At 47.4% G+C, this 25,581-nt stretch overlaps 1 long non-coding RNA gene across 1 annotated transcript; it reads right to left on the reverse strand.

The window, feature by feature from the left end:
- Window positions 1-3,416: 3,416 nt before the first annotated feature.
- On the reverse strand, window positions 3,417-18,536 carry LOC145717558 (uncharacterized). The gene is made up of 3 exons (XR_014140875.1): window positions 18,435-18,536; window positions 17,636-17,769; window positions 3,417-5,044 (listed from the first exon to the last, which is right to left on the reverse strand). It is a non-coding gene; the product is annotated as an uncharacterized LOC145717558 (long non-coding RNA).
- Between the last annotated feature and the right edge of the window lie 7,045 nt (window positions 18,537-25,581).

Raw genomic sequence — 25,581 nt, forward strand, 5'->3', positions numbered from 1 at the left:
TTGCCACCCCGACCTAGGAAGCGGGTGCTCTACACCTGCTGTGTGGCAGGCAGCACTGGGAGGAGGCTGGAGGAGGTCAGATGAAGCCACAGGGCTGAGGGCCTTGGCCGGCACGCTGAGGAGATAGGGCTGCCACCGTTCCTGGGGCTCACAAGACACGGTCAGACTTCCGTCATTTTATCACGCTGCATCTGCAGCCGGCGGGGTCCTTACCAGCAACCCTCCCATCCGCTTCAGAAACTCTCCTCCTCTCCATGGCCAGTTCATAATGTTCTCTTTGGGTAGGGTAACCCATGGCCACCACCTCCGACCAAATTTGAGTCAACTTTTGAAACAACTTAAAATTCACCTGCCCGTTGAAGAATCAAATGACACCTTCCTTTCACTCATACGTGACAAAATCATGCCTGGTTACTCTGGGTACTTAAGGAGCTCTTCCCACCCCCGCTCCCCAAGAAACATATTGTGTCCAAAGGATAGCTTCTGTTCCTCATCTCTGTTGGAGAGAGAAGAGGGAAACCGAGGCACAGAGTTGAAAGCTACTTGCCTAAAGATAACATTTACTTGGCAGGGTTCCAAAGAGCTGGGGGAACCGTGTGCTAAACTTTTTTTTTTTTTTTTTTAAGTTTAGGTGTCTTCTTGAATTGTACGTAAGAGAAATAAGTAGAATTGCCTTCCATTGGATGCAATCTATGATGCCGAGAGAGAGAGAGAGAGAGACAGAGACAGAGAGAGACAGAGAGAGAGAGAGACAGAGAGAGAGATGAGGAAAGATTATAGGCTAAGATATGGTAATTGAGTCTCTTTCCCTGGCTACCTTTACTCCACCGCTTAGATTCCTTTATTCGTGCAATTCCCTATGCACGGGGAGTGAGGAAGATGGGTGGGAGGGGGCGGCAAAGAGACATTTCAGAGCAAGGGCAAATGCTCTGCAAGTGACTGCCTGCAACAGGGTGTGTACGTGCATCTCTGGGTGTGTATGGATTCACATGCTGACTCTGTATGCAAGCCATTTTTGGCAGCAGGAGTGTCTCTAGGCTTCAGGGAATACCTTCCTAGGAAAACCTGCATGACTCCGGTTTCTGTCTCCTCTCTCCCCCAACACACTGTGGCTATTCGGTTCATCAGTATACATCTACAGAGCACTGTCTCAGGGTCTGGCACTGAGATTACAACAACGAACAAGAAAGACCCAGTCCTAGTCCTCAGGGGGCCCACCATTTAAGAGGAAGGCAGACAGGTGAATGGGAGACTGGGTTTTAGTGGGCGAGCACCTGGACTTGGGAAGTGAACCTGGAGAGGGCAGGTGGGAGGAGGCTCAGCTGGAAAGACAGAGGGGAGGAGTCAGGGAATGCATTCTGGAAGAAATGAGGTCTAAGCTGAGATCTGAAGGTCGAGTTCGTACTAAGCTGAGATCTGAAGGTCGAGTTGGTACTGGACCAGGGAAAGGGAAGGCGGGTGTTGCTGGCAGAAGGACCAGCACAGGCAAAGATCTGGGGGCAGATTCTCCCCTCCCCCCCAGTGCTTAATGAAAATCTGCTGTTTGAGCTCAGGCCATTCCTAGGGAAGGTTTCACGGGAGTTCTGGGACCAAGTATGGGGCTGATGTGGCAGTGGCCTTAAAAATCATTGTTGTCAGATTTAAACTGCTTTGTTAAAAGCACCCAAATGCCCTCCTGTCCTTAAGGTACTCAGATGATAGGCTGGAGAAGTAAGTGTTCAGGGGACACTCTGGAGTACAACCCTTCCCCCTTCCCCCTTCCCCCTGATAAAGGACATAAACACTAAAGGTGAAGCACAGAACCTGAGATGAAACTGACTTCGAAATTCCAATTTATAGAGGAAAAATAATGTTCATACTTTTGCTCTCGCTCACTCTCTTACACACACATACTCTCTCTCTCTCTCTCACATGGTGGGCTAGGCAGAGTAAGTGTCAGATTTTTCATATTATTTTTTAGAGAGAAGGAAACTGAGGCTCACAATGGAAAAGTATCCAAGGTTATTGGCTTATTCATTCACTCACTGACTCCACAAACATCAACAGAGCACCTGTTGTTGGCAGGCTGTACCAGGCGCTGTGGAAATAGTAGTGAATAGCAGATACTCCCTAATCATAGAAGCCAGGGTTCAAACCCATTGCTCAGATTCCAATCCCAGTGCTCTTTCCAATACACTGAACTGCAGGTTGGATATGTGGTCTCCGGGGCAGTGCTCCAGCGGGTGGGTGCTTACAGACCCATAGCCTTTGTCAGCTTCCCCACGCCCCGCCCCCGCCCCTACCCCCTCCCCGCACCTCCCCTGCAAACACACCATGAAAGAAAACACAGCATAGTTGCTATGCAAATATATCTTCCAGGCTAGGTGCAGCCCAGATTTTCTCTGGAAGTCCCTCCCATATAGAAGCCATACCCACCAATGGTTGTCCTGGCTCTGGTTGTCTTTGAATCACTGAAAATTTTCCCATTCTGCCTCCACCCTCTGCACTAGCCTAAAGAGAGTGCTTTTAAACCCTCACCTTTTGCAACCCTTCTCTCTAAACACGGTCTCACGGAAGTAGGGATGGGATAAAGGTTCTTTCAAAGGAAAAGGTGGGGTGGGCATTGGGAGGGGGAGCATAAAGCCCAGTAAGAGGAGACACCAGACCCACTGCTTCCTGAACCCTTCTGCTGCGAGCCGCATCTTGCCAAGGTCAGAAAGGACTGGCAACACCCAAACAGACAGACATCTCTCAAAGATGCTTGGGAGAGACTGGTGTATCTCCCCAGAGCCTGGGCAATGTTATTTCCCGGGGCAAAGCAAGTCACAAAGGATGAGAAGGGATGACTGAATGTCTGGGGCAGGGTGGGAGGCCTTGCCAGGAGGTGGGGGTGGAGCAGTGGAAAGGGAGGAGGGGCAGAGTTGGCTGGTTTTACACAGACAAATCGCTTCACTTTTCCAGACTGGAAAAAGCTGTCTGGGCTGTGCACATTTGCAGAGAGTCACGGTATTTACTACGCTTCCTGGTTCCACAGATTTCTTTTTGTCATTCAGTCAAACGCAGCTTGTATTTTTCATAGCCAGAGCTGAACAGCCCATGGGGGCTCTTCCCCCACACTGTGTTTGAAAACACATCACCAGGGACTCGTAAAGCCCAGCTCACACAGGCAGCAGGAGTGGGAGGGGGGCAGCATGTTTCAGAGATAAAGACCCATATTTAGACAGTGTCTCCCCCTTGGAGGTGTTTAATGACACTCCTTATTTTCCAGGCACACATTGTTTTCTGAGCAGCCCTAAGAGCAAACTGCTATCTAGAAACTGATTCCCGCACTTTGCATGTGACTCCCAGTTATCCATATCGACGGTGGTGGAGGGTAGGGTGCGGGAAAAGTGGTTAATAAAAAAAAAAAAAAAAAAAATTCCCTTCTTGCTGAAATGTGCCAATCCAGAGTTCGGTTCCAGAAGTGCTTCGGGCCCAGATGTCAGATTAAAAAGTTGTCTGTTGAACCACTGTATGCTAAAACATTAATGCAATCCAACGAACGTTAACTGAACACTTAGTATGGGCAAGGTATAGTGCTAGGCGTGGGAGTATCCAAGCTGACCACAACTTAAACATGCACTTGACATTTTTAATAGGAAACAGAGTGTGAGCCCAATGCATGCACAGCCAATGGTGGAATTTTAGGCATCAGAAATGGACTCGATCAATAAGGGAAGTCTTTCTGGGGGTAGGAGAAGGGAGAGAGCCCTTCACATCATACTCTTAGGCTCCTGGATGTGTCATGCCAGCCAAACCACCACAATAGGAGTGCAGGCACCAAATCTTGCTCGAACAACGTGGAGACATGCTGCCTGAGAGTCGGAGAGTAGGACTCTCATCTTTAGAGATGACATGACATATTCAGCCACTCTCTGACCCCCTTCAGCCCAGGGGAGGGCAAATAAACAGGCATCCCTGGTGATGTGGGTTAGCATCACCTGATGCAATGGAATACAGCCTCTAACCTCCTCTTCTTGGGTTGCCAAGGCACAAAGTCATCTTGCATTAATTTAGAGAGAGAAAGGACCCACACAGACTTCTCCTTGGACTTGCTTTTGAGTCAGGAGCCCTGGGGAGTCAGAGGGGTGGAGGCTGATGGAGGGAAGTGAGGGAGGGTCTTTAGGGGACCAGGGAGTTGGGGGGAGCTAGGAATTCTGTATAGTCCAAGTTGACTATGCCAGATGTAGCTCAATTTTTTTTTTCTTTTAAAAGAGTATTATGGGTTTCCTTTCCAAAGTGGAACTGCAGGGATGGAAAAATGAGTTTCAGTTGCTATGGAAATAGGAGTTGGCTGGAGCCTGCATGAGCAGCAGCTGGAGTAGAACAAGTGGCCAGGAACCTGGCCCTGTGACAGAGGGGCTTCCGGCTGGGGATAAGACAACAACAGGCTTTAGCAGGGAGGAGGAGGGGGAGAGGAGAGAGAGGAGACAGGGACTGTCTCCAGATCCTGCAGCCTATGAGTTCTGCAGACATGTGGAGCGACAGAGAATGCTGTGTGTGTGTGTGTGTGTGTTGCATGTGCATCCCCACAGGCCAAAAACAACCAAGAAGCAAAATAAATCACTGCCTGAGAAAGAACAGAGTCTCACCAGGAGATTCTGAGGTCAAGAAAGCCCTAAGACAGTTGAATGACAGAAGAAAAGAGGCCTGCTATTTCAAAGACTTCCACGGGGTGAGGAAATGCCTGAGCAGGGACTGGCCCTCGCACTCTGTGCTCCCTCACCTTTTGTCCTCACACAACTCCTCAAATTGAAACTGATGTGGGCCAGAAACATAGCCAAGAAAATCCCCACGGGGTTGGTTAAGACTGTGGGGGTGGGCAAGCTGGTTGTCTGTTTCATCTGCATTTCTGGGGGACTGTTTCTGTTCCACATAGAAAGTCTGCATGACCGAGGGGCTTGGAGGTCTTCTAGCCTGAAGCTTCGAAGGGGTCTGAATGTTTTCAGTCTCACGTGCTGGGCAGATACTTTGATTAGGCGTATAGTGACTTCAGGCATTTGCTGGATCCCTCAGCAGGGCCCACCTGGAGGAATATTATTGAATATTATTGTATTCCCACTCCTACCCCAGTAAGAGGAACTGCCCAGCCCCTTTCCTCCCATCATCGTGGGGGTGAGTGGACAGGGCATGTCACATTGATGAAGGAACTCAAAATTAGGCCTTTGACACTATATAATTTTATCACGGTCTACATATGTTGCCCTTGAGAAACACTGAGAGGACCATACAGTTTAAGTTGACCACCATTCTGATATCTTGTTTGTATTTTTTTGTTTTTCAATATATCAAGACCCTCAAAAAATGGAAACAAGCATCAAAGAAGAATACTTGGGAATAAATATAACCAAGGAGGCGAAAGACTTGTACACAGAAAACTGCAAAATGTTGCTCGAAGAAATGAAAGAAGATACAAATAAATAGAATGACATCCCATGTTCATAGATAGGGAAGCTTAACATTAAGATGTCAATACTACTCAAAGCGATCTATAGATTCAATGCAATTTCTATCAAAATGCAATGATGCTTTTTTCAGAAATAGAAAAATCCACAGTGAAATTCATATGGAATCTCAAGAAACCCCAAATAGCCAAAAACAATCTTGAAAAATAAGAACAAAGCAGGAGGATTCAAACTTTTTGATTTCAAAGCTTACAACAAAGGTAAAGTAATCAAAACAGTGTGCTCCTGGTATACAAGCAGACATTTAGACCAACAGAATAGAATAAAGAGCCTAGAAATCAACCCTCACGTGTATGGTCGAATGATTTTCAACAGGGGGCCAAAAATATTCAACGAGGAAAGGACAGTCTTTTCAACAAATGGTGTTGGGAGAACTGGATCTCCACATGCAAAAGAATGAAACTGGATACTTACTTTATCCCATATATAAAAATTACCTAAAATGGATCAAAGACCTAAACATAAAAATCTAAAACTATAAACTCCTATGAGAAAACACAGAGTAAAAGCCTCATGACATTGGATTTGACAATGATTTCTTAGAGATGACACCAAAAGCACAGACAACAAAAGAAAAAATAGACAAACTGAACTTCATTAAAATTAAAAACTTTTGTGTGTCAAAGGACACTATCAACATAGTGAAAAGACAGGATGGGAGAAAATACTTGCAAATCATATATCTGATAAGGGATGAATATCCAGAATATACAAAGAACTTTTACAACTCAACAGCAAAAAAACAAAAACACAAAACTCAACCTGATTCAAAAATGAACAAAGGACTTAACAGACATTTCTCCAAAGAAGATATACAAATGGGGGTGCCTGGGTGGCTCAGTCGGTTAAGTGTCTGCCTTTGGCTCAGTTCATGATCCCAGGGTCCTGGGATCAAGTCCCATGGCAGGCTCTCTGCTCAGTGGGGAGCCTGCTTCTCCCTCTCCCTGCTGCTCTGCCTACTCATGTGCGCGCTCTCTCTGTGTCAAATAAACAAATAAAATCTTAAAAAAAGAAGATATTCAAATGGCCAACAAGCACATGAAAAGATGCTCAACATCACTAGTCATCAGGAAAACAGAAATGAAAACCAAAATGAGATCCTATTAGAACGGCTATTATCAAAAAAACCCCAGAAAATAACAAATGTTGACAAGGATGTGGAGAAATAGAAACCTTTGTGCATTGCTGGTGGGAATGTAAAATGGTACAGATACTATGGAAATGCTATGGCAATTCCCCCCAAATAAAATAACAGAATTATCTTACGATCCAGCGATTTCACCCTGGATATATACCCAAAAGAACTGAAAGCAGGGATATCTGTACACTCACGCTCATCGCAGTATGATTCCCAATGGGGAGCAACCCAAGTGTCCATGGACAGATGACTGGATAAACCAGATGCCATATATACATACAATAGAATACTATTCCATCTTAAAAAAAGGACATTCTGACACCTGCTACAACACGGATGAACCTTAGAGACATCATACCAAGCGAAGCAAGCCTGTCACAAAAGAACAAATATTACACTATACCATGGGTACAGGGTACCTAGAGTAGTCAAAATCATAGAGATGGAAAGCAGAAAGATGGGTGTCAGAGGCTTGAGGAAGGAGGGAATGGGGAGGAAATTGAAATTAAGCCAACAATTAAACTCATTGTTTCATGAGTTTAGGAATATGAAAAAGTTCTAGAGATGGATGGTGGCGATGGTTCGTTATACAACCATGTCAATGTACTCAATGTCACTGAACCTTACACTTTATTTTTATTTATTTATTTTTTTAAAAGATTTTATTTATTTGACAGAGAGAGCACAGGCAGAGGGAGAGGGAGAAGCAGGCTCCCCGCTGAGCAGGGAGCCCGACGTGGGGCTCGATCCCAGGACCCTGGGATCATGACCTGAGCCAAAGGCAGACGCTTCACCGCCTGAGCCACCCAGGTGTCCCGAACTGTACATTTTAAAATGGTTAAAATGGCCAATGTTATGTCATGTACATTTTCCCATAATTAATATATATATATTAGCCCCCCTTCCCTGCCATGATATGATGAGTGTGTATACACACACACACACACACACACACATATATATATACGTGACCCAGGGTTAGCCTCTCAACCTCTGAGAATTTCTGCCCTCACAGGCTGTCTGTCCAGTTAAGCCCAGTCAGCTCCCAGGATATGTCCTTCCCCCTACTCCTTTTGTCTTGTCAAAACTTAGAGAGGTGCAAACAAGACCACCAGCTGGCATGGGGAGCCCCTCGTGCGCAGGTGGGATAGAAAGATGAACGGGGATGAGCACTATTCAGGGAAGACAGTCCCCCTGCTCCAATGCAGGGTCTAAAGTGATAAGGGTTGTGAGGCAAGAGTGGGCAGAGCGGGCCCTCTGGTAGGTGACAGGAAAAGAGGGGACTTCTTGCCTGGCTGTCAGGTGGTGTCACAGAGGGAAGTGGTGTTTCAGGGGGTCTGGGAGGAATGAGGATGTGTGTCTGTGTGACCTGGCAGAGGGCACTTTAGATGGGTTGTCTGTTTGTCTGGAGTGTGGTGTGACTCAGAGACAGAAGGTGGGAGACAATGCTGGTTCACCAGGAAGAGGAGATGACCGGGGAGAAGGTGACGAGGTACCAGAATATGGGCCACACAAGCCTGTCGTCTGGGAAGGTAAGTATTGGTAAGGCACTTTTGGCCTTGGTATGTAACCTCCTGGAACAGATCCGGAAGGAATGTGAATGCCAAACTAACAATAACAACAACGTGCATGTACAGAGGACTTACTATGTACATCTTACTCAGTAATCCCATGTGGTAGGTAACAGCATTAGCTCCAGCCTCAGCTAAGAAAGCGGAGGTCCCACTGCTTCAACGCCTTGCCAAGAGCACTCCCAGGGCCAGTAAGTGGTGGAGCGGGGGCCATGAACTCAGACCTATGTGGGTCTCAAATTCTCATACGTACAAGAAATGCCGCAGGAGCTGGTTTAAAAACACGAATTCCAAGGCGCCTGGGTGGCTCAGTCAGTTAAGCGTCTGCCTTCGCCTCAGGTCATGATCCCAGGATCCCGGGATTGAGCCCCGCATAGGGCTCCCTGCTTATTGGGGAGCCTGCTTCTCCCTCTCCCTCTGCCCCTACTCGAGCTCTCTCTTTCTCTCTCAAATAAATAAATAAAATCTCAAAAAAAAAAAAACCCAACAAACCCACAAATTCCATTCCCAGGGGCCAGAGATGGAATAATTTGAGCAAAAAGACTAGGCAGTACTGGATTATAACCCAGAGTATAAAATAAAACCCATGAGTCCACACTATTATTAAAAAAAAAAGAGAGAGAAATGAATAAATGGGAGAAAAGAGCTAAATCACCTGTGCAGAAGAATTCCAAATAAAGGATGTAGATACACTGCCCTGAAGAAGGGACAACAGGACTCCCCAGTCCCTCAAGCGTGTGCGGCAGGTAATGACTGCCTTCCAAGAGAAGGGTATGGAATGGGATGGGATGGGGGGAAACAGAGTAATGTGACGGTGGAGACCCCTGACAAACGCTACCTTAGTCAGGTGATCGAGCTCAGGGTCAACAGTGCTAGGTTGTGCTGACATCAGGGGTGCTTGCTAAGATGTGACAAAAATGGCACTTTACTTCCGTGGCCTTCCTCTCCAAAACCCACAGCCCCAGTCCCACCCTGAGAAAAGTACCAGGCAGATTCCACCAGAGGGGTATTCTACAACGTACCTGACCAGTACTCCTCCAAAGTGGGAAGGAGGGTGCCTGGGTGGCTCAGTTGGTTAAGCGACTGCCTTCGGCTCAGGTCATGATCCTGGAGTCCCGGGATCGAGTCCCGCATCAGGCTCCCTGCTCGGCGGGGGGGTCTGCTTCTCCCTCTGACCCTCCCCCCTCTCATGTGCTCTCTGTCTCTCTCATTCTCTCTGTCTCAAATAAATAAATAAAATCTTTAAAAAAAATAAAAAAAAAATAAAAAAAAAAAAAGTGGGAAGGTCATTCAAGACAAGGAACCAGCAGGAACCTAAGATGATGTGACAACGAAATGTGATACCGGATACTGGCGGAGGTCTTGGAATCGAGAAAGGACAGGAGGTAAACACTAAGAAAATCTGAATAAACCATGGATTTTGATTACTAAGAATGTATTAATATTGGTTCGTTGATTGTAACAAATGTACCATTGCACATTTGTTCATTTTAATAATAGCAGAAACTGGGTGTGGGGCATATGGGAACTCTCTGGACTATCATCTCGATTTTTCTGTAAATCTAAACTGGTCTAAAAAAGTCTATTAAAAAATTGGGGCGCCTGGGTGGCTCAGTTGGTTAAGCACCTGCTTTTGGCTCAGGTCATGATCCCAGAGTCCTGGGATGGAGCCCGCTTCTCCCTCTCCTCCCCTCCTGTGCTCCCTCTCTCAAATAAATAAATAAAAATCTAAAAAAAAAATCCCCAGCCTGACCCTCAGAAGCTGTGGCCCCGTTTGTGCCTTTGCACAAGTGTATTAGAGTTGTGAATGAAGCAGGCCCCCCTCCCTGCCTGTTGACTGACTTAAGAGAAGCCGCAGATATAGTGATATCTTCAGGGGTGGGGAAATAGTTCACACCAAGGATACTGTATGCCTCTCCTCCATCAGACTCCCCGAGGCTAGGGATGGCGCCTCTCTCATCAGACTGGCAGCCTTCCTGGTATGAGAACTGGATCTCCCCTCTCAGACTGGGCAGTCCAGCAGCCCCTGAGGACGGGGCCCGCTTTTCCTCTGGAGGATCTCAAGAAGGCTTCCCGCAGTGGCCCCCAGGTGCCACGGATTCTCCGTATGCATTTTGTCTCCCTTTTAGGGAAGTCAAGTTTCTTCAGACAGGTGGGACGACAGGCCCTGGACAAAACGTACATTTCTTTTTTGTTTTTTAAAAGATTTTATTTATTTATTTGTCAAAGAGAGAGAGAGAGAGTGCAAGTGAGAGAGCGCAAGCAGAGGGAGTGGCAGGCAGAGGGAGAGGGAGAAGCAGGTTCCTCGCCGAGCAGGGAGCCTGATGCCGGACTCTATCCCAGGACCACGGGACCGACCACGACCCGAGCCAGAGGCAGACGTTTAACAGACTGAGCCACCCAGGCGTCCCAAAACACACATTTCTCAAAGCTGGCAAAAAGTCAGCTTGCTCTAAAATAATACGTCTCCCAACACTAAGAGAAGCATAATCAATGCTCGTAACAGCAAACTCAATGATCTCTTGGCTTTGGTGCCCTAGCTGCCTCTTTAGGACCCGTCTAGTCGCAGGCACCAACGAATGATAACAGTACTAATGGTGTAACACTGTGATCCTGCCAGTTCTAGAACAGAGCTCAGCAACCCAGAAGACTGCTTCTCAGTTGCAAGAAGTTATTACTGGAAGGTATACAGCAAGTCACCCCCAAATGTAGGGAGAGTATTATCAGCGGAATCTACACACAGTAGGTATACAGCAAGTCACCCCCAAATGTAGGGAGACTATCATCAGCGGAATCCACACACAGTATCTGTAATTACTGATCTGCCGAAGTTCTTAAGACAGGACAGGATGTGCCTCTGGACAAAGCAGGAAGAGCAAGGCCTGGAAATCAAATCAAGACTTGACAATGAGAAGGAAAAAAAAAAAAAAAGGCCAATTGTATTAACATAAGCCGAAGGAATATTAGGTAGACGGAGATGGTGAAGGGTGAGGAGCTCAGCAAAAATGATACAAAAGAGAAGTCTCTGAGAGTCTATCTTATCTCCCATTGCCCAGAGCAGTGGGATTTCTGGAAACTCTTGAGCATTACAGGCAGCTCAGATGGCTGGCCAGGGCCTCCTGGAATACCCACTTGATAAGGATCATTTTTAAAAATATTTTATTTATTTATTTGAGAGAGAGAGGGAGAGAGATCACGAGCAGGGGGGGAAGGGCAGAGGGAGAAGCAGGGAGCCTGATACAGGACTCGATCCCAGAACCCTGGGATCTGACCTGAGCTGAAGGCAGACGCTTAACCGACTGAGCCACCCAGGCGCCTTCCTGATAAGGATCTTAAGGTTGGTCCAGGGAGCGGTAGGAAGGCAAAGATTTGGTCACTGATTTTAGTCACGTCTACCACGAGCACAGGGATGAGGACTAAGGCGGCAGAGCTGCCGCCATGGACCTTTGTATCCTCCAGAGAATACAAGTATCTCAGGCTATCCTGGCTATTAAAATCATTCATCCTGCTTACCTCTTCTTGGTCCTGTGAATACCAACCTCCTAACTAGAATTTGGCTTCCCATGCGGGCTTCCCTACCGATGAAAGAATGTGCTGACAGGCTGACATAAACTTTTCAGGCTGCCTCAGTGCCTGTCCCATTGTGATTTAATATACTTGTGGTCTGGCTTCCCTACCAGGCTCCTGTGAATTTGGTTAGTCTGTCCCTTTCAGCCTGATTAGCTCCATGTGCACCAAGGAAGCCCCATCTCAGGCCTGCAAAAAATGAGCATGACCAGCGTCCAGCCGCCTCGTCTCCCCCCCCCCCCAGTGATGCTGGCCCTGGGGGGCTTTCTCTGAGTGACAATCTCCCTCTGGACATCATTATCTAGCTGCTCTTTGCCTCATCAATCACCCCAACCACAGCCATCCACCCTGAGCCCAGAATGAGCTGCAAGGGCCCTAAAAAAAAAAAAAGGTACAGCAACAAAAACAACATCATAAGTTCTATGGGATACACAGGAATAAGGAAGAAAGGGGCCGTTTGCTTGGGGGAAGATGCCGAGAACACACGATAGAGTAGAAGCAGAAGGAACTGGCAATGTTTAATCTAGAACAGGGAAGATCTGGGAGGGCCAGCCAGGTTCCCTGTCATCAAATATCTGAAGGACTGTAGGGATGAAAAGGGGACAGATTTGTTCCCTGAGGCTCCAGAAGAAAGTATGACAACCAAGGGGTGGCAGATTCAGGGAGACAGATTTCAGCTGGATGAGAAAGAGGAACCTCTTATGGCAGGCTTCCTCCACCATCAGTAAGCCAAATAATATCTTCACTCTTTTTTTCTTTTTTCTTTTGTCAAGTTTGTGAGAAGCAGTGTCATCCTGCCATTAAGAACACAAAACTGTGGGCGGCCTGGGTGGCTCAGTCGGTGAAGCATCTGCTTTATGGCTCAGGTTGTGATCCCAGAGTCCTGGGATCCAGTCCTGCATCCTTGGGGCTCCCTGCTCAGCAGGAGGCCTGCTTCTCCCTCTCCCTCTGCCCCTCCCCCCAGCTCATCTTCAAGGGCTCTCTCGCTCTCTCAAATAAATAAAATCTTTTTTTTTAAAAAAGAAAGAACGTAAACTGTGGAGCAGGACAATCTGGGTTTACTTTCCAGTTCTGTCACTTACTGGCTATATAACTTTGGGCAAGTTACTTAACTTCCCTATGCTTGTTTTCTCAGCTAATAATAGTACCTACGTCAAGTAGGACTTAACCCATGCAACTGTGGTGAGGAGTAATTAAATTATGCCTGGCAGGGGCTTTGAATAACGTCAAGCACGTACTAAGTGCTCAGTAAGTGGCAACTATCATTTTTATCATATTTTTCTCTAAGTAGACACATTATGTAAATGTATTTTATTTTATTATTATTATTTTTTAAGATTTTATTTATTTATTTGAGAGAGAGAGAATGAGAGACAGAGAGCACGAGAGGGAAGAGGGCAGAGGGAGAAGCAGACCCCCTGCAGAGCAGGGAGCCTGATGCGGGACTCGATCCCGGGACTCCAGGATCATGACCTGAGCTGAAGGCAGTCGCTTAACCAACTGAGCCACCCAGGCGCCCTATTTTACTATTTTTTAAAGATTTTTTTATTTATTTGAGAGAGAAAGAGGGCACGAGTGGGGGGAGGGGCAGAGGGAAAGGGAGAAGCAGGCTCCCGGCTGAGCAGGGAGCCCCATGTTGGGCTCTGGGCTCCATCCCAGGACCCCAGGATCATGACCTGAGATGCTTAACCAACTGAGCCACCCAGGCGCCCCGTTAATGTATTTCAAAGAAAACACTTTATATTACTACTGTGAATGTGGAGCCAGAAACACTTGCCATGTATAGGTGGAAACTGTAAAAATAAACACAACAATGTTCTTAAATTTTAGCTGACCACTCTTGCCCGTTCAATGCCCTGAACTGGAGGACTGCTGTCTTTTCCATAAAAACAGGGAGACAAGCTAGCCTGGTAATTTACTAAGACCTCTTTTGTTGACTATAGTCAGAAGAGAGTCTGGCAAGTTCCAGGAAGTACAAGGCCAGGGCGCCTGGAGCTCCTAGACTGGGGAGAGAGAGCAGCAGGACAGGATCAAAGAAGCAGTTTACAAAGGGAATACCTATCCTAGTCTGAGACTTCATGTCCTTTAGCTCCGTGACTCCATTCCACACCAAATCATCTCACAAGGCCCTCAGGGGTATGCAGCACACACTTAAAAAACTCAAATCAGAGGGTGCTTGGGTGGCTCAGTTGGTTGGGCGACTGCCTTTGGCTCAGGTCATGATCCTGGAGTCCCGGGATCGAGTCCCACATTGGGCTCTCTGCTCAGCGGGGAGTCTGCTTCTCCCTCTGACCCTCCCCCCTCTCATGCTCTCTCCCTCTCTCATTCTCTCTCAAATAAATAAATAAAATCTTAAAAAAAACCCACCCAAATCAGAAACACTTTGTAGGGCACCCATGCTCGTCAGCGCCCCCCGGAGGCCGCCTGTGGACCACTTCCAGTTGCACCCGCCACCTCTTCTCACCCGAAGGCATTTTCTGGCTGGGGTGATGTGGACCTCAGAGAGAGTGCAGAAGTGGGGAGGCCTTGAGGAGGGAGGGAAATACCCCAGCTTCCTTGCCTCTTCACCGTACACACAATCTCTCCAAGGGTTCCCCAGTAAGACTGAGCCATTGCCCTGGTGCTAACTCACTTACCAACACGTCCTTCTTTGGTTTTCCTCCCTTCCCAGGGTCTACCTCACTCTCACCTCGGCTCTCTGGGATCACTTCACCAGTAAAGTCTGACACCCAAATCCTTGTCTCATGATCTGGGTTTGGGGAAACCCCAACTATGGTATAGTTCAAACTTCTGGCAATGGAATGAGTTCCATTTTATTGGGGGAGCTCAAATAGCTGAGAACAGTCGACGGAGATTCATGGGTCAGGTAAAGATTTAGCTAGATGGACATTTAGTATTCTTACGACCCTTAGGTCTCAGGATTCCAGATAAAGAGTTGGCAAACTATAGCCCATGGGCCACAGCCCACCGACCCACTGCCTGTTTTTGTGCAACTATGAGCTAAGAATGGTTTTTATCTTTTTAAATTTTTTTTAAAAAGATTTTATTTATTGATTTGAGAAAGCGAGAAAGTGTACAAGCAGGGGGAGTGGCAGAGGGAGAGGGAGAAGCAGACTCCCCACTGAGCAAGGAGCCCGATGCAGGGCTCGATCCCAGGACCCCAGGTGACCTGAGCTGTAAAGCAGACACCTAACCAGCGCCCCACATTTTTAAATGGCTTTAAAAAAATCAAAAGAAGAATAACATTTTGTGACACATTAAAGTCACATGAAATCCAAATTTCAGTGTCCATAAATAAAGTTTTATTGGAACACACTCATTTCCATACCTTCTAAGGCTGCTTTTCCTCTACAACCACAGAAGCGAGAAGATGCCAACTGAAACCATATGGCCCACAAAGCTCAAAATATTTCCTATCTGGCCCTTTGCAGAAAAAGGTTTGCTGACCCCTGCTTAAGATCATTGTCCTGTAGCGACAAGAGGCAGATTGAGACCTGGCTGCCCCGTGGATAGGAGATTGGAGACCCAATGCCAGACCTAGTATTTTGGGGGTAGTTTAGATCAGACCTTCACATTTCCTTTTTCTACATCTTTGTGCCCACCCTCACTACTCCTTCTGCCCCTGCAGGCAACTGGGACTCTGTCACTGAGGCATTCATGGTTTTATAGCAGGAATATTTTAATTTTTTTTTAAAGATTTTATTTATTTATTTGGCAGAGAGAGACAGTGAGAGATGGAACACAAGCAGGGGGAGTGGGAGAGGGAGAAGCAGGCTTCCTGCTGAGCAGGGAGCCCGATGTGGGGCTCGATCCCAGGACCCTGGGATCATGACCTGAGCCGAAGGCAGACACTTAACGACTCAGCCACCCAGACGCCCCAGGAATATTTTTATTTTTAAAGGGCATGAGGACTTTTCTCCTCCACACTCTGCGCACTGTCCCAAGTAGTTTCATCCATGCTTGATGGCTTCTGCACCCACTTAGTTACTGATTCCTCCACAGGCCAAACCAAATCTCCAGCCCAGGACTAGGTCCTAAGATCTCTGATCAATACTCAAATGTCTGTTCAGCATTAGATTAAGAGGGAGGTACTAGAGGTTGGTTTTGCTGCTTACCAGCTGTGTAACTTTGGATAAGGTATTTAACCACATAGGGCATCGATTTCATCATCTGTGAGAGGGGGAAACCATCCTGACCAGCCTGCCAGGATTACTGTGCTAATTGGATGAAATGAGACCTGCCCACAAAACACACAGTGCCACCTGGCTCCAGCCTCTGTCTCCAGCATATTATTATTATTATTGCACTTCTGCTCTTTTTGCCCACCACACTCCCTGCACACTGGCTCTCCTTGAGTTTCCTGACCTTACCAAGCCCTTGGTGACCTCCGGGCATTTGCACATGCTACTTTTTGTGCCTGAAACACTTCTTCCTCCTCCCACCCACGCCGTGCCTGGCCGCTTCTAACCTTTCTGACACCCAATCTAAGGCAGGCCCCTTCCTTATGCCTCTCCACCTTGATTCTTTCATTGCATGTGCGGTGAAGTCTAACTGCAGTCAAGTCTCACTATTCACAGCAGCTATGTTCTATAAAGTTGCCATGAATATGGAGTTAGCAAATACTGAACCATTGCTCCTAGGGGAAAAACCTAAAGTTAGGTTTCTGGGAGCCTCTGGTCATATTTTCATCAACAGATCAACAGCTAACCCTGTATTACGTGTGTTTCTGTTTAAAGACCCCTAACTTAATATACATTGTTGATTCAGTCATATTGAACTCACAGCCAAAACCATTACAACTCATGCCTGAACACAGCTTATCAAATACATATTTTCTCTGTAAGGCACATCACAACCTTCTTATGCTTAGGAGCACTAGACAGCACTTGAACATGATGCTTGGGGGCGATCTTAAACAGAAATCACCAACAAAAAAAAGCGCACAAAAATGCAGCAAACATGGCATGAAATAGACCACAAAAAGGACACTTGTTTACTGTATGAGAGCTAACACCAGAAGGCAGAGTGTTGCCTTGTGTTGACCTCAGCTGGAAACGTGCATGTTGGGCAGCTCCAATTTTCGGCCACTCTGCCCATGTCCACGCATGACCACACAAGCGCTGTGGATATCGATTTTAGGGTTACACATGCATTCTAGCGAGTTGGAGAATTTGCGACCACAGAATCTGCAAAAAGTGAGGATCCACTCTACTTATTCTCATTTCTCTCATTCACCGGAGTGTGAATTCACTGAGAGCCAGTTTACCTCTGCCTTACTCACCGTTTTATGTCTAGCATCTGGGAAACCGCCTGGCACATAGTAGGCTCTTAATAACGACTAGATCGTGAATGAACGAATGAGTCAGTTTGGTGAAAGAGCTGTGTTGGCAGCAATGACAGCCGTTGTTAATGGAAAATGCATCACGAGCTGCCTTGTGCTAAGTGTTTTCTCTACATTCCCTCAATGAGGGAAACAGCAGATTACTTCTGCACATGGGCCCTAGAGTCAGATTGCCCAGAATCTGCTTCTTGTTAATTATATAACCCTGACCATGTTCCTTGACCTGAGGCCTGGCTTCTTCTACCCATGTGGGGTAATTATAGGACTATCTTGTGGGCCATGATTGAAGAGTCAAAATTGACAATGCACAGAAAGCACTTAGCACAGGTAGACACTCAGGCAACATGACCTTTAATTGTTAATAATTCCCACAACAACTCTGAGAGGTTTATACCCTCAAACCCATTTTGCAGATGGGGAAACTGAGGCCACACGTGGTTCCATGAATTCTTGAACTAGCTCCGGGGACTCCAAGCCCATGCTGGTAACCACTTTGCTTGTTATGTAAATACATGGGATCATTTTTATTACTTACAGGGGCGCTTACTCTGCTTCTTCAGCTACATTTACCAAAACGATGAGGGCAGCTCCAGAGTCTTCTCTCACATTCCACATCAGTGTCTTTCTGTTCCCTGCCCACTTCTGAGTTTAACGCTTTCAGAACCAGCCCTATTGGAGGGGAGGTGTTGGCTTGTTATCTTGGGTTTGACAGCTCAAAGGCAGAGATATTTCCTGCTTCAAAAGCAGGAAGGAGGAGGAGGACAGGCGGGGGTGGGGGGAGGTGAGAGAAGAAGAATCAGCATTCGGGGCTTACATCTCCAACCTTACACCAAGGGTCCTCAAACTTAGCTGCTAATTGCAATCTCCTGGGAAGCTTTTAAATATCCAAATGCCCAGGTCCCAACCCAGACCACTTATATTTGAGTCTGGGGGTGGGGTGGGGTGGGGTATCTCCCCAAGAGATCCCAACGTGCAGCCAAGTTTGAGAATGCTTCTCTGGATCTTATCGGCACTCGGCTGCAAAGGGGTAGTCGCTCTGGGTACCAGTAACTCTTTTCTCCTTTTCGGACTTGTCGTTCGGGGAATTCGGGCACGCTTTCCGGAGGCACAGGCTAGTGGAGGACGGCTGCGTGCCAGCGACCTGCTGGTTCTGCTCTGCCCCTAGGCCCAGCTTGGAGACTGCAGGGCTCCGGGTCCCCTTAGGCAACAACACGTGTGGCCGCTCCGACTTCTCCGGATCTGCGCGTGGACCGCGCGCGGGGCTCAGCGGCCGCCGCGCTGCCCACCCCGACCGCAGAGGCTTGAGGGAAACGCCCGAGGCTCAGGAATCCTACCTTGGCTGCCGCCGCTGCCCTCCAATCCCCGGAATCCTGGGGCTCAGGTTCGCTCGGCCGCCGGGCTCCGCCGTGGCTTTCGCCAGCGCCGGAGAGGCGCCCACTAGAGCGCAGGCGCCACCTAGCGGGCGCGCGGAGGCGGCGCGGGGGCCGCGGCCGGGAGGTGGGAGCGAGCGCGGCCCCGGGCGGAAATGCAGCCGGCCTTCCCACGTGGGCGGCTGGCCAGCGCGCCTGCGAACCCCGGGCGCCGATCCCCGCCGCCCCGCACCACCTTCCCTCCGCAGAGGGCGCTGGGACCCGAACTTGCTGAACTTCCTCTCGGGGGCAGCGAGGGCCAGCCAGGCCCTGGCTCCTGGCCTGGGAGCCATCCTGGGATTTTCCTGGCTGCACTCAGAGATCTGTCTTTTCAGCAGACGGCTTTTAGTGCGTCCCAATTTGGCACAGCCTCTTTCTGAAATAATCTGGGAGCATCCGAAGATGCAAGGGACTGGGTTTCTCTCAAGCCCAGGGAGGCCTTTCCGTTCCCACCAACCCTTTCTTCTTTTTACCACCCCTCACCCCCTTGCCCTCCTTCCTACCTTGTTCCCTCCCCTCTCTTTGGCTGAGGTTTATTAGACCCCCCCCCCCAGTCTGTGTCAGACCCTGTGTAGAGTTGGGAGACACAGTCAGGTCCCTTAGGAGTTGGCAAACCGGGTCATCTTTCTCTGCCCGGCTGCCGATGGCTTTTTTTTTTTTTGGTTGGGGCTTTCCTGGTACTTCAGGACATCTAACCTCCCCTGACCCCCTGACACTAAATGCCAGTAGCCACCCCTTAACCCCTGGGGGTTGGGGAGGCTGGGAAAGGGAGGGGGGCAAAATAGAACTGCCCTAGGCTGAGCACCTGTTAGCTGATAATTAAGCAATGTCCAGGGGAGTCCCACTACCAGGCTTTTTTTTGGTTGTTGTTTTTAAATTCTTTTTTTTTTTTTTTTTAGATTTTACTTATTTATTTGAGAGAGAGAGACAGATAGTGAGAGAGAGCACAAGTGGGGAGGAGAGGTAGAAGCAGGCTCCCCGCAGAGCAGGGAGCCGGATAGGGGACTCGATTCCAGGATCCCGGGATCATGACCCAAGCCGAAGGCAGATGCTTAACGGACTGAGCCACCCAGGTGCCCCAGGCTTTTGAGAGTAGTGGGGACCCTAAGCTGCCTCCCTTTCCTGAGGCTTCCAGTATTTATTATTTTTTTATGAAGACATGCCAAAACAGGGTTACAAAGATGGTGGACAAGTGAAAGTGTTTACATTTCATTTATTTCTTCCCCCCAGCAAACGTTAACTGAGCATCTACTATGTGCCAGACACCTTTCTACAAAGGAGGGATACAACAACGGGCAGAACACCCCAAAATCTCTGTCCTCATTGAAGTCACATTTAATGTCACAAATTAACACTTTCAGCACACACAAAAATGCAGGGCGATGGAATGGAGCTCCTCACAGGATAAGTACAGGACTTACCATACAAAAAGTCAATGTATGGGGCACCCAAGGTAGAGTGGCCTGGTGATGGATACAAGTATTGCAAGGCTGTATGGGAAATGCTTTCTTATCCTGGCCATTTCTCTGACCTGTGTGAGTGCCTACTTCATCTTTGGCCTCTCTGTACTGATAGAATGTGGTCCAAGTGACCTTCAGGGGCAGAGGAAGAGAAGGAGGAGATATCACCTGGAAGGGCAAGGGGTGGTGTGTGTGTGTGTGTGTGTGTGTGTGTGACTGATAGAACCCGGCCCCAGCTTACACATGACAGGCTGGTGCTCTGGTGAAGGTGAATGGGGTCAGAGAAGTGCTGACAGGGACATTTTCCATTCTTTCACTTTAAAGTGTCTCTGAGTCATTTCCAGATCGTTCTTGCCCCAGTCCTTGCAAGAGTTCCCTCCCCCTCATTCCACTGTGCCCCAGAGCATGCCTGGGCAAAGTCCTAGATCACTACCTCTGGGATTCTGACGTCAGGTATCACCTGATGAGGTTAAGGGTTTTTCTAAGGACTTTCCCTCTGAGTTCTCCTGCTGTTTTTCTCCTTCCACGAATCACAGTGTTTCAGAAACTGCACTTATCAACGGGTCTGTTTTCTCAGTGGGTTCTCCAACGGGGGTCTCCGTGAGGGACAGCACAGTGTTTGACAGGTAGAAGTAGCGTCCATAATAATCAGAAGTATTATTATTGGTGATGGCTTAGGCGCTAAGAATTTCAGATTGACTGTTGATTTGAAACCTCACAATATTCCTGTGAAGTAGGCACTATTAGGTTTCCCATTTTATAGATGAAGAAACTGACACTCGTGATGTAAGTTGCTCTCGGTGGATGAGAGCCAATGGTGTGTCTGGGATTTCGGTTTGGATTGCCCAACTGCAGAATATTTACCTTCGAGTACTTCACTACTGTCTGTTAAGCACCTACCATGTGCTGGACACTGTGTTTTAGATGTGGGACAGGATAGACAAAGGATTCTCATTTTTATCCCTCTTGTCCTCTTGTTCTATCCATGCTTTCCTTCAAAGGGAGAATTTTGTTTTATTTTGTGTTTTAAATAATTTTGTAGTTATGTTATGAGATGCAACCTATTTTTAGTAGGAAAGGGCATATGTATCTTCCTGAGTGATGTTCCTTAAAGAGGGTGAGAATCCAAAAGGGAAGAACCCACACATGGGGGCAGTGGGGGCATGGGCAGGGTGGTGTCAAGACCCTGGCAAAGGAGGGTTAGAGAAGGAAGGAGCCAGGAATGCTAAAGAGACCAAAGACACTTGGTCTTGGTAGGCTGGCCCCGTGGACTGAATGGCAATTTGACTTTGGGGGGGTCGCAATGTGTCTATGATTGGCAGGAGTAAGTCTGGTCACTTTCTGGTGCCTGCAAAGCCTGCCAGATGTTATGAGGTACAATGGCAAAAATATATGTACTATCTCTTTGGTTTCCCAAAGTCCAAGACACTAAGAGTCAGAAATGGTAAGCAACTAGCTGAAGGTCACACAGCATGTACACCGTGGAGTTAGTATTCAATCCCAGGTTCCTTTCATGCTGAAATCAGTGCTTCTAACCATGACCATTAGCCACCTTTTTATAAGTGAAAGTGAATTGAACCGAACTTCTCGGGAGGGATTTGCATTTCTTCATTTTGGCCATGATGTCCTTTCCCTCTTTCTGCCAGCTAATATTCTGCTCATCCTTCTAGGTCTAGCTCAAGGAAGCCCTCCCCTATTCTCTCTTTCCAGTGTAACCTTTTCCCTGTTTAAAAGTGCTTACTCATAGTTTAATTCCCTGCGAAGATATTGCCTCCCCTAACAGATTCAGTGCCCCTAGAGAGCAGCATCCACATTGGTTGTGCTAGATTGTCTGTTTGCCTTTCCACATCCACTCTCTGTTGTTCTCCACCTTGCTCTTAGTTCTGGGAGGCTGACCTAGATGGGCGGGACCAAAGGCTTCTATGCCCACTGGCTTCAAATTGCATTTGGCCAGTGAGAACCCTGGGACAGACCAGAGGGAGGGAGGAGAATGGGTTGGTTATGTCTCCAGCTCCCTTTCTGCAGGGTGCCTTGGGCTGGCCACTCTCTTGACCTATAATCATAGCTATAAGGTGATGCTCTGTATTCAGCCCTCTCTGCCTCCATGTCTAGGCCTCCTTAAGTGCCATTCACTAAGGTTCTAGAAACTGCACCATGCCCAAAATGGAACTTCGTAGCATGTAGCTGGGTAAACAGCTGTTGAGCTAAATTAGGGGCAGGTGTATTTGTTTGTTTGCTTGAGTGAGTGAGTGAGTGAGTGAGTGAGTGAGTGAGAAGCAGCAGAAAAAGGATTTAAATGATCTTGAAAACTAGGGCCAGATGGCAAATAAGCCCCTAGGTTCCTGGCAAACAGTCTTTATTTATTTTTTTGTTCGAATGATCTTTAAAACAATTTTAAAAAATTCTTCCTCACTTAGTATACAGTAAATTTGACTTCTTAAAATGTTGGTGTATGAAACTATGAAGTTTAACACAGGTACAGATTTGGGTAACTCCCGCCGCAATTCGTATACAGAACAGTTCCAGGGTGCCCGGGTGGGGCTCAGTCAGTTGGGCTTCCAACTCTCGCTCTCAGTTCAGGGCTTGATCTCAGGGTCGTGAGTTCGAGCCCCACGCTGGGCTCCATCCATGCAGGGCATGGAGCCTACTTTAAAAAAAATAATTAAAAAAAAAAGAAAAAGAAGAGAATACAGAATAGTTCTACCACCCTCAAAACTCCCCCAAACTGTAACTTTGTAGTGATACCACAGCTATTTTCCATCCCTACATTTTGTCTTTTTGGGAATATCATATAAAGGGATTCAAACAGTAGGGTAACCTTTTGAGACTGGCTTCTTTCACCCCACATAATGTCTTTGAAATTCATTTAAACTATTACATGCAGGGGCGCCTGGGTGGTTCAGTCGTTGAGCATCTGCCTTCGGCTCAGGTCAGGATCCCAGGGTCCTGGGATCGAGCCCCGCATCGGGCTCCCTGCTCAGCGAGGAGCCTGCTTCTCCCTCTCCCACTCCCCCTGCTTGTGTTCCCTCTCTTGCTGTCTCTCTCTCTGTCAAATAAATAAAATCTAAAAAAAAAAAAAACCAAAACCATTACATGCAGCAATAGTTTATTCCTGTTTATGACTGAGTAGTATTCCATTGTACGAACATACCAATTTATTTATCCATTCACATTTGGGTTGTTTCCAGTTTTTGATTATTAATAGAACTGCTCTCAATGTCCACATACAAGTTTTCATGTGAACACAGGTCTTCATTTCCCTCGGGTACTGTTATGGACTGAATGTGTCCCCCACCCCCCAATTCATATATTGAAGTCCCAATCCCTAATGTGACTGTTTTGGAGATAGTGGTTTTATGGAAGTAATAAAGGTTAAATGAGGTCATAAGGGTGGGGCCCAAATCTTAATGAACTGGTGTCCTTATAAGAAGAGAAAGGGACAGCAGGGCATCTTCTCTTTGTGAACATGGAGGAGAGGCCACACACATGAGGATGCAGCAAGAGGGGGGTCCTCTGAAAGCCAGGAAGGGATCTCTCACCAGAAGCCAAATCTGCCAGCACCTTGATCGTGGACTTAGAGTCTCCAGAACGGTGAGAAAATGTCTATTGCTTAAGCCACCCCATTTGTGGTCTTTTGTTATGGCAGCATGAGCAGAGTAATACAACTAAATTTTCTACAGTAAGTGTACGTTTAGTTTTATAAGAAATGGTCGAACTGATTTCCTCAGTGGCTGGACCATTTTGCATTCTGAGAGTTCCAGTCTCTCTGCAACCTTGTCGAAATAGGGTACTGTCGGGAGTTTTTATTTTGTTGATATTGATATTTTTTTATGTGCTATGTTTTGTAGGTAGTAATAGCTGAAGAAGCAGTTTGAAGCTGAAAATATCTTGGAAGTATCCTTCTGAGGTCCCGTCCATCTTTGGGATCATCTGTACCCCATTTCTCTTATCTTTCTTCTGGCCTCATTCTATCCCAAGGGCAATGTCCCCTAGGCAGAGCCAGCTAGTGATCTGGCACATTACAGTCCTCATTAGAGGTGAACCCATGCCTGAGAATGTTCAGGAAGAGGGTAGGTGCCTGCAGGGCTGGCCTCAGGAGCCCTGTGCATCATTTAAAGTTCTGCTGTCACCACCTTGAAATTTTTTTTTTAAAGATTTTATTTTTATTTATTTGTCAGAGAGAGAGAAAGCACAAGCGGGGGCAGGGTGGGGGGTGGGCAGCAGGCAGAGGGAGAAGCAGGCTCCCTGCTGATTAAGGATCCCAATGCGGGGCTCAATCCCAACACCTTGCGATCATGACCTGAGCCGAAGGCAGACGCTTAACCGACTGAGTGACCCAGGAATCCCACCATCTTGAAATTCTTAATAATTTTTTGAACAAGGGATCCACATTTTAATTTTGCACTGGGCCTCCACAAATTATGTAACCTGTCCTGGGTGTAGGAGGTCACAGGCTGGGCAAGCCTTCTCAGCAGGTGAGTTAGCAAAAGGCCCTCATCTGCTCCTATGGACCACACCTATAACCTAACCCAAGCACAACCTCAGGGTAACACCTGGCTCCTGGGTGCTCCTGTGGCCTGTCTCTTGTGCTAAGCTGGGTTAAGCATGATTAATTTGGAGGCTTCACAAGAGGATTGTTGCCCTAGGATCCCAGTATCCAAATGAGGATTTGCCTTAATTAGGGCCTCTTAATTGGAAGGCAAAGGGGAGCTCCCGCTTCCACCCTGACACCCCCAAAGTACTTTTGTACTTGGCTTTTATATGGAGAGATAAATCAAACATCGTAATGCCTTCTAATTGTCTCTCTGCCAGCCTCGTTGGCAAGAAGCTCATTCAAAGGAAAGTGATTTATGGGGAGTTTTACTACATTTAAGCAGATCACTGAATGCCCAGGTCCAGGAGGATGAATGGTATTAACCAGAGGCACTGGAGGAGGGTGGAGGGTGGGAGGAAGCAGGGAGTGGGGAGGTTGCAGAGCTGGCTGCTAAGCAGGCGCATGACCTCAGGCAACTGACCTAATCACTCTGGACTCAATGATTTCAACTCTAAAGTGAAATTAATAATACTTCCCCATAGGACAATTTGATTGTAAGGAGTCAACAAGAAGACTCTGTAACTTGTCTGAGGCTGGCATGTATCCGCCCTCCATAGGTGCACTGGGATTGGTGTCCCTTTTGACTGCTCTGCGCATGCCTGGGAAAGAATAAATTTTGTACTTCTCTGAAAGGCCACTTCACAGACCTGCTTGATCCTCTTTCCAGCTTCCTAGGAGCTGGCCAGGCTTATCAGGCTCCTTTTATTTTATTTTATTTTATTTTAGATTTATTTATTTATTTGAGAGAGAGCAAGTGAGTGTGTGAGTGGGGAGGAGGGCAGAAGGAGAGGAAGAGAGGGAATCTCAAGCAGACTCCCCACTGAGCATGCAGACTGACACGGGGCTCCATCTTGACACCCTGAGATCATGACCTGAGCTGAAATCAAGAGTCAGACGCTTAACTGACTGGGCCACCCAGGCACCCCTCATCAGGCTCCTTTTAGATTTAGGAAAAGGAAAGCCCAGTGATCAGAAAATAAACCAGGAGTGATATAGAGCCCTGGGGTAGCTAACTTCA

The sequence above is a fragment of the Leptonychotes weddellii genome, chromosome 16 (assembly GCF_054177405.1).
Source record: "Leptonychotes weddellii isolate Sample4059 chromosome 16, ASM5417740v2, whole genome shotgun sequence".
NCBI classification, from domain to species: Eukaryota; Metazoa; Chordata; class Mammalia; order Carnivora; family Phocidae; genus Leptonychotes; species Leptonychotes weddellii.